At 31.9% G+C, this 8,671-nt stretch overlaps 1 long non-coding RNA gene across 1 annotated transcript in view; it reads right to left on the bottom strand.

The window, feature by feature from the left end:
- Window positions 1-7,420: 7,420 nt before the first annotated feature.
- Window positions 7,421-8,671, bottom strand: part of LOC111402668 — a 3,162-nt gene continuing 1,911 nt past the window's right edge. The window contains exons 2-3 of the long non-coding RNA XR_002704323.1: window positions 8,345-8,482; window positions 7,421-7,637 (exon numbers count right to left, since the gene is read on the bottom strand). This is a non-coding gene — a long non-coding RNA (uncharacterized LOC111402668). The remainder of the gene's footprint in view (window positions 7,638-8,344; window positions 8,483-8,671) is intronic.

Genomic DNA, 8,671 nt, shown 5'->3' with positions numbered 1-8,671 from the left:
TGAAACTTGTTTAGAGGTATTATCTTTGTTACTATATCAAAAGGATTAAACCGAGTAGCAACTTTGCCAATTTTCAAAAGGAATAAAATTCCTTTTGATATTATATCTCTTATGAAATGATATTTAATGTCTGTGTTTAGTTCTATCATAAAACATGGCGTTCTTACTTAGATGTATAGCACTTTGGTTGTCAAAGTAAAAAATTGCATTCTCATCAACAAAATCTAGTTCTTTTAATAGTCCATTTATCCATATTCTTTTTTTAGAGGCATCAAAAAGTAACAATATATATTCTGCTTCAGTTGAGGACAGTGCTACAATCTTTTGAAGTTGTGATTTCCAACTGATTGCAGTAGCACATAAGGTAAAGAAATAAGATGAAGTTGATTTTCTATTATCTTTATTTTCAGTAAAATCTGAATCAGTAAAGCCCTTTAAAGTTGCCTCTTCTTTATTCTTTCTGAACACAACACCATAGTTTGATGTACCTTTCAGATATCTTAAGAGCCATTTTAAAGTATTCCAGTGTTCTTCCCCAAGGTTACTCATAAATCTATTAAGTCTACTAATACTAAAAGCAAGATCAGGTCTAGTACACACCATCAAGTACATGACAGATCCAATCACATTAGCATAAGGATTTTTGACATTCTATAATTTCTCATTAGTTTAAGGGAAGAAATAAGAAGAAAGCTTAAAATGATTTGTAAGTGGCACGGTTATGGATTTGTAGTCAAACATATTAAATTTGTTCAAAATTTTATCCACATAGTCATGTTGATTCAAAAATAACATGTCTTTTTCTTTGTTTCCAAAAATCTGCATTCCAAGGATCTTTTTACAAGCCCCAAAATCCTTTATATCAAACTTAGATTTAAGTTTCTGTTTGGTGTACCCCATTTCAGATTTATCATAGTTGGCAAGTAGCATATCATCCACATAAAGTACTAAGTATAGAGAATTTGTACCTCCATTATCTTTGTAGTAAAGGCATATATCATAATTGCTTCATTGAAAATCAAGTTTTAAGAAGAAAGTATCAGATCTTTTGTACCATTGCGTTGGAGTTTATTTTAAATCATACAAATATTTATTTAGGAGGCACACGACATTTTTAGAGTCACCTTTTATGAAACCAACAAGTTGTCACATACAGTATTTTTCATCTAAATCACGATAAAAGGAATGTAATTTTCAAGTTCCCACTAAGATTTAGCAACAAGTGCAAAAATGCATATAATAGTGGTATGCTTAAAATAGAGGAGAAAAATTCATTATTGTCTACACCTTCTTTTCATGTAAAATCCTTTACTACAAGTCTAGCCTTATATCTCACACATTTATTTTCCCTTTCTCCTTCTTTTATTTTGTAAATTCATTTACAATCAATCAATTTATGATTCTTTGGCCTTTCAACCAAGTCCCCAGGATTATTTTAGGAGTGAGGACATTTCATCAATCATAGCATCTATCCAATTTTTAGCATATTTGCTATTAATGAAATCATTATCGGAGTTTGCTCATTTAAAATTTTTCTTGGTATGTAAATAATGAAACAAAATCTCCCAATCAAATCTAGCAGGTAATTTGATATGCCTTTTCTCCATATCTCTTGTTAGTTGATATTCATTTAAGGGAAGAGTTGCAGGATCAGTTTGATCATTTAGACCAGTAACTTGATTATTTTCAGTTTTAGTTGTGATGATATTTTCATTACAATCATTTACAGTTACAATAGGAGTAGAATTGTCTTTCTCAATATGAGGGTCTCCACCTCAATTTGAACATCCTTTTCAGTCAAGTTATTTTCTTTTCCTTCTACGCATGGCATAATAGTTCTCATTGACGATAACATCTTTTCTAACAATTACCTTATAACCTTTTTTCAATTTTGACCCATATTCTGTAGCCTTTTACATTTTCACCATAATCCAAAAAAACACATTTAAGTGATCTAGGTTCTAATTTTCTAATATTTTGGTGAGCATATGCATCACAACCAAGTATTTTTAGGTGTGGATAATCAAAGAACTAGTGAGAGTTCTATTAACAAGGTCTGCAACAGTTTTTACAGCTTTACCCCAAAATAATTTAGGTTAGTCTGAGCTAAAAAACATGCTCTTACCTTTATTAATAAGGTTCCATTAATTCTCTCAACTATACCATTTTTTTTTGGGGATATAGGTAACTATTCTATGTCTTAGTATGTCACATTCTTTATAGAAATTATTGAATTTATAATTGCAAATTTCCAAACCATTATCAATTCTCAAAAATTTTATTGTATTGCTAGTTTGATTTTCAATTTGTATTTTCCAATCCTTAAAGATAGAAAAAGTTTCATCTTTTGAATTTAACATGAAAATTCAGATTTTCCTTGAGTAATCATCAATGATTAAAAGATAATATTTAATGCCAAATAGGGTGCACACAAAAGCAGGACCCCCACAAAATTCCTTTCTAAGTCAAAAACAAACTTAGTTCCTTTTAAAAATAGGATTCTACCATTTTCATATAACACTTTTATGGTTCCTATTCCACTCAATTTGCAGGTCATATTATTACCCATTATAACTTGCTCACTAGTTGTCTTTTCAAATTCGAGAAAACTATTCTTATTTGGGCACATGTAGAAAGAATATCCTGAGTCAACGATGCAATCATCACTTAGCTTCGTTTCAACATTAACAAGGACTAACCCATCTTCAGCCTTGTCTTTATGGCAGACTAAGGTAGCATTCCCATCATCAACTTTCATTTCTTTTGATTCATATTTCTTTTCATAACCATCTTTAATAAAATTACCCTGTTTCCCACAGTTGAAACATTTCTTACCGTTAGCCTTGTTTTTGGATTTACTTTTATCACTCCATTTGTTTTTATTTTCATTAAAGGTCTTAGAGTAATAATTAGGTTTATCAAAACCCTTTCTTCTCATCAATAAAGTATCACCATTGTGATTCTCCTTATTCCTTAGGCATTTATAATAACATCGGTAGCAAGTTCAGCCCTCTCATATTCTAAAGCAACCTTGATGTCTCTATATCTGTCACTAATGGAGTTCAACACTAATATTTTCCATTCTCTCAATAGCCTTAATCTTATTGAGGTGGAATATTGATACAATAGCCTTAATCTTATTGAGCAGTGGTTTTTCAAGATGGCATTGTAGGTCATCGAAGCATGAACTACCTGGAAAGATGTGATCTCTATCACCTGTTTTTGATCAGAACCCGAGGTTAGAGAAAGCTTGACGGCCCCTCCAGGATGATTACACTACCACCAAATCCCCAAAGGTTAGATTGAATTTTTATCGGAGACTCGAATATGTTGCCTTTTATACTTGGCCCTTTCATATGTCTGGCCAATTTTCCTCGAATTAAATATTTTCTCCATATTAATATATTTTTCACCTCAGGTTAGGATCTCGATCACTTACTTTGGTAGTTTCTTTGAGAAGGACATTTTGAATGTCTCACGCCTTATGACATATGTGAGGGCAAAAACAACTGCTGTAATAAGTAGGTTAGGTATTTGGAGCGTTTCTTTATTTAAATCTCATCATAAAATCATGTATGGTTATATTTTGTCCTTAGCGAAGCTGCATGAGGCAAGCTATCATTTTCCTGATGCGTTTACTATTTGTAAAGAAGGCAAAGAAATTATTGGTTAAATCTAAGAATGAGACTATGGAATTGGGCTCTAAGGTCGAGAACCAATCCTTGGCAGCATTAGTCAAAGCTTGAGGAAAAGTCTTACACATCATCTCGTCCGATATAACTTGCAAATTCATGACGTCAATATACACATTGAGATGGTTGATTGGTTCAATTGTCCTAACATACTCTTCTATACGAGGATACTTGAATCTATTCGGTAATAGGTATAACAATGTCTCGAAAATGAATGGAGTTAAACCTGTTCATCCCTGAGTATTCTTAAGTAGGCCATCCATAATTCTTTCTTAATGATCTTGGCAAGTTTATTAGACTCCATAGTTACTGATCTCGAGGGCGAGGCCACATGGGGTACATCTGAAGTTCTAGCTCCATTGACATTGGGAACAAGGCATGGAGCTCGAGCTGGAGCATTGGCCATAAAACATTCTTGGTGCACTGGTGTGGGTGATGGATGTGAATTTCTTTGACTTAGCAGTTGAGTTAGCATGATAACCTATTAACAAAGCTCTTCAAAGGCTCTCGCGGTAATAACTGTTGGCTAGGGATCTGATATTTCAGATGATTTTTCAATGTGTGTTAACCATAGCTTTTGGTAGCGTTTCCCACAGTGGGCACCAAGGATGCTTCCAAAAATCATACCTACACGAACAAGATCTCTTGGTACTTGAAACAAAGGCGTCGAGGTGTGTCCTCGTTGTCCCTCTGATGCTTCAATTAGAGAGAGAATTGTGATTGAGATTATGACCGATAATTATGCAAAAGCATACCTGAATAATGAATTGAAGGTCTATATTTATAGAGGTAAGTAGTATACTCCTAGTAGCACTAAATTAGTTAAATATTATCATCTCAAAGAGTCTTACTTGAGAGGGGTGTTGGACTTGTACTATAATTGCAGGCCAATCATAACTTGATGGTAACATATTTAAGATGGAGTCCTGCTAAGCATGTGAGACTTGGGTTGAGGTATTTAGATAGTGTTAGGATCCCAGGGACTTAGGAATCTTTTAGGTTAAGTGAAATGGTATCAGGTTTGATTGAACGAAAGGCTCGAGGACATCACGTCTTTGCGTAGTTCACATAACCCAAGGACATATCCCAAGGATGGTGGCCATAAAATATTGTAATCATGCAATATCCAATGCTCGAGCATATGCTGTACCCGAGGACCACGTTGTATCTCGAACATGGTGGCAATGGAATAGAATCATGAAAAAGGTCCTTTCCAATCCTTGGGATTGAAAAGGTTAGGACCTATGAACATTGACCATATCATGGAATATTCAAACTTTTCTGTGCTTTAAACTAGTTATGTTTTCTCAAAAAAAAAGTTCACAAAACTAATCAAAATTAATAAATGATGAATAATTTATAATGTATTGTGATGTAGGATTTAAGATTCAAAACTACTAAGTTATAAGATAAAAACATTCAATAATGTAAATGCTAACATCAAATTGAAAGATGAATCTACTATAATATCAACTTTGATATTTCAGTGGTTAAGAAGTAATACACATATTTTTTTAGTGCAATTTTCACTTCATCATATCAAGAAAATGCTATGAAATAATATTTTTGATTTTTTTTTTTTGGTTAATAAATCTATTAGCCATTGTGTAATTACTAGATTCACGGATAGCTTTTTCAACAAGACTACCATCAAATTTTAGCATTAATTGTGCATTAAATGCATACAAAAAGGTAATTACAAGGGTAAATTGGACTTTTTGCACAAAAAAAATGACATTTTTTGCAAAATTTTGAAAAATTGACAAGTTTTTGGTCTATTTTCATATTAGTGAAATCTTTCCAAAATCAGTTGTTGACTTTAACTTTCATAAAAATTTAGATTTTAATTCCTACCAATGGGGTTTAATATTTTTTACTTCGTACAATTCTATGGCGTATAATGTTCCCATGAGGGCACAAGAAAAGGTGGCATGTGCATGATCAAAATGATGGCACTACAAGTTGAGAATAAGCTTCATCATAATTGTATAGCGTAGGCCAAGCTCTATTTATCAAACCTCCTTAAAATTTCACATAGGCAAAATCGAATTTTTAGATCAAAGCCTCACAATCAAACCAAGACACTTGCTTATGATTGAACCTAAGATGATTGAATTATTAATGAGCCAAAAGTAACATAAAGCACTAAGTGTCCGTTTAATTGCAAGAATAGAATTTGGATGGAATGACGAATTTAAAGGAATTGAATTACCTAAAACTTGTTTTATTGTGAATTGTCAATTAAATGTGTTTAATTGATATAATTTTCGAATTAGAAAATATTGAAATTTTGGTGTTCTTTCGGTTTTGTTTTCCATGAAAATTGTCAATTAAGGGGATAAAATTTGTTTAAATTGTCAAAAAAAAAAAAAAAGCTGGAAAACCAAAACCACCAATGGGAAAACATTTTCCTCAAAAAGACGGAAAAAGGTGGAAAATGGGGTGTGCAAAAAAAACCAATTGCCATGAAAATTTTGCCAATCAAACATGCAAAAAGATGAAAAATGGAATTTAATTTTCTACTTTCATGGAAAATTTGTTGTAACAAACAAGGCCTAAAGGTAAACAGGTGTCTCCTCCGAGACAAGAGTACAAACATTTTGTTGACCATATAGCAGTATAAGAGATGCTCCTCGTGGCAAAAGAAATTATAAGAACATCTAAGAAAAAAAAATGTGGCCCTTGTTTGGCTACTTTTAAAACAAAATAATTTATTTTTCATACTCATTTTCAACCATACATTCACATAATAAAATATTATGCACAACATTTATTTTCTTTTTAATCCCACATTATCCAAAAAATTACTATTTAAAACATTATTTTTAACACAATAATGGCCATCAAACAAGGACTAAGAGAATCTTGTGATAGTAAAAAAGAAAAGGAAAAAAAAAAACTTTATATATATTTTTCATTTATTTTGTCCCTTATCAACGTCAGTTAATTGAAATACTACTAAAACTTTGCTCTATCTTTGTTACAAGGTGAGTGGAGCTCAAAAATCAAATCTCAATATTATAAATTCCATTGTTAAAAAGTTAGAAAAGACGAAAATACAGTTTGATTTCTTTTTACTAGTGTACGAATTCAAATGAATTTTTAACCCTCATTTAAAAAAAAAAAAGGAACAAATCTTATAAGATTCCTAACAAATTCTTCCATTTCTTCCGGACTTCACGTTTGTACGTGAATGCTAAGTTAATCACCATTACATTATTGAAAGAAAGATTTTATTGACATGATTTACATTATATAAAGTTTATAAAGTTTACACATATATATGTAGATGTAATTATTAACGTCGTGAAAAATTCAAATATAACATCCCACTCTGAATGGATTTATCGGATTTCAATGAATTTAAACATGAGAAACATTCAATTTATACGAGACATGACAAATTTATTAATATTCAAGTCTACCAAAATGGCAACCCATTAATCTTAACTGTACGGAACAATATAGTTCTTATTTAATTTCTCAAACATTTTTCCTAAGGAATGTCAAACGTAAGCCCTCATGTCCAAACTGACAATTTATGCAAAATCATAATCCAAACTGTAAATCAAAGCAGAATCGTTTCAAAAGTTCGGTAGGAAGAAAAAGTCAAGTAATCCAAACTAGGATATCAACTTTAATCACGGATAGAAGAAATTGACCTTTAACTTTTAAATTTTCCAAGTAACACTAGACAAAGACCAAATTTCTGGCTCCTTCCTAACCTAACAACTCACCATTTCGTTCTTTCTGAGAGTCATAGAAAGAACCATAGGTGGTAGCACTAGTGAATAATGGCGCTTCTCTTTTCTTGCTATCTTCATACTTTCTGGCCAGAGAATCAAATAGTATTCCAGCACCAATGCCAATAGCCAGGTCATTCGTGTAATGACCCCGTGTACTCAACAATCTTATCACTTGTAAAACCAATTTAATGTGACGCATCTGCAGATAAGACTACAATATAATTAGCATTAATTATCTATGTATGGGAAGGTGCAACAGTGTCTATAAAAATATTCTATTAGCATTACGTACTGGAATTTTGCTATTTATTAACAACCCATTTGTCCTAAAGATGTTGGATATTTCAGGACAATTTCAATTTTCCAAGAAATCTGTTAGGTGTTAACAACTGCCAACCCCAGTAAAGAAACAAACCGGGGCATGTCGTACAAAAAAATTCACTTTATTGTTGTTGTTGTTGTTGTTGTTGTTATTGTTGTTGTTAATGTTGTTGTTTTTTATACTGTAGAAACTAGAAAGTCAATTTTTGCTTGTTAAAAAGAAAAACTTCATGTAGACAATTATTCTAAAACAAATTTATGGAAATTTACTTTAAACCAGCATCCATATAGATCATAGAATACAGTTCTCTCGTCGAATTTCATAACCATTATTACTACGATTGAAATGAAATTTGCACTTGAAATAGATATAACGTGTCTTATTTGTGCATTTTGGTTGCCAATTTGCTAATTCAGCCTATTTCTCATTGAGATTCATAATCCTCATATCTCGAGCCTTATACAATTTACTAATTACCCTAGACTTGTGCGTTATATTTTTATTCCTTTCTGTCTTCAAACACAACAATTTCATATTTTAAAATATTGAATTTGAATATAAAGATCTTATGCGACGAACTTAACCTCGGGCAATGGTAGCTGTGTGACATATCCTAGTATTCCCATACATGTGAAAATGAACAAAGCTGAGATCGTCGCCCTCGGTCGACCCTCCATTAGCCACATCGATAGTATGTACGTCGATTGCATTCCTACGAAAACCTTCTCGAACCACAAAATTCAAACAAATTATATATATAATTCCCCAAAAAGAACCATCTCGAAAAATAAATCAATTTCTATAAAATAAAAATGTACGTATGAAAAGTAAAAACTTTAGATGCTAGTGATCATCCCCATATAAAAATCTAACATGCTTTGACTTTTAATAAATGCCATTAATTACTCACC

The sequence above is a fragment of the Olea europaea genome, chromosome 10 (assembly GCF_002742605.1).
Source record: "Olea europaea var. sylvestris chromosome 10, O_europaea_v1, whole genome shotgun sequence".
Taxonomy (NCBI): Eukaryota; Viridiplantae; Streptophyta; class Magnoliopsida; order Lamiales; family Oleaceae; genus Olea; species Olea europaea.
The sequence above is the reverse complement of the archived record's forward strand: the minus strand, read 5'-3'. Positions and strand labels throughout refer to the sequence as shown.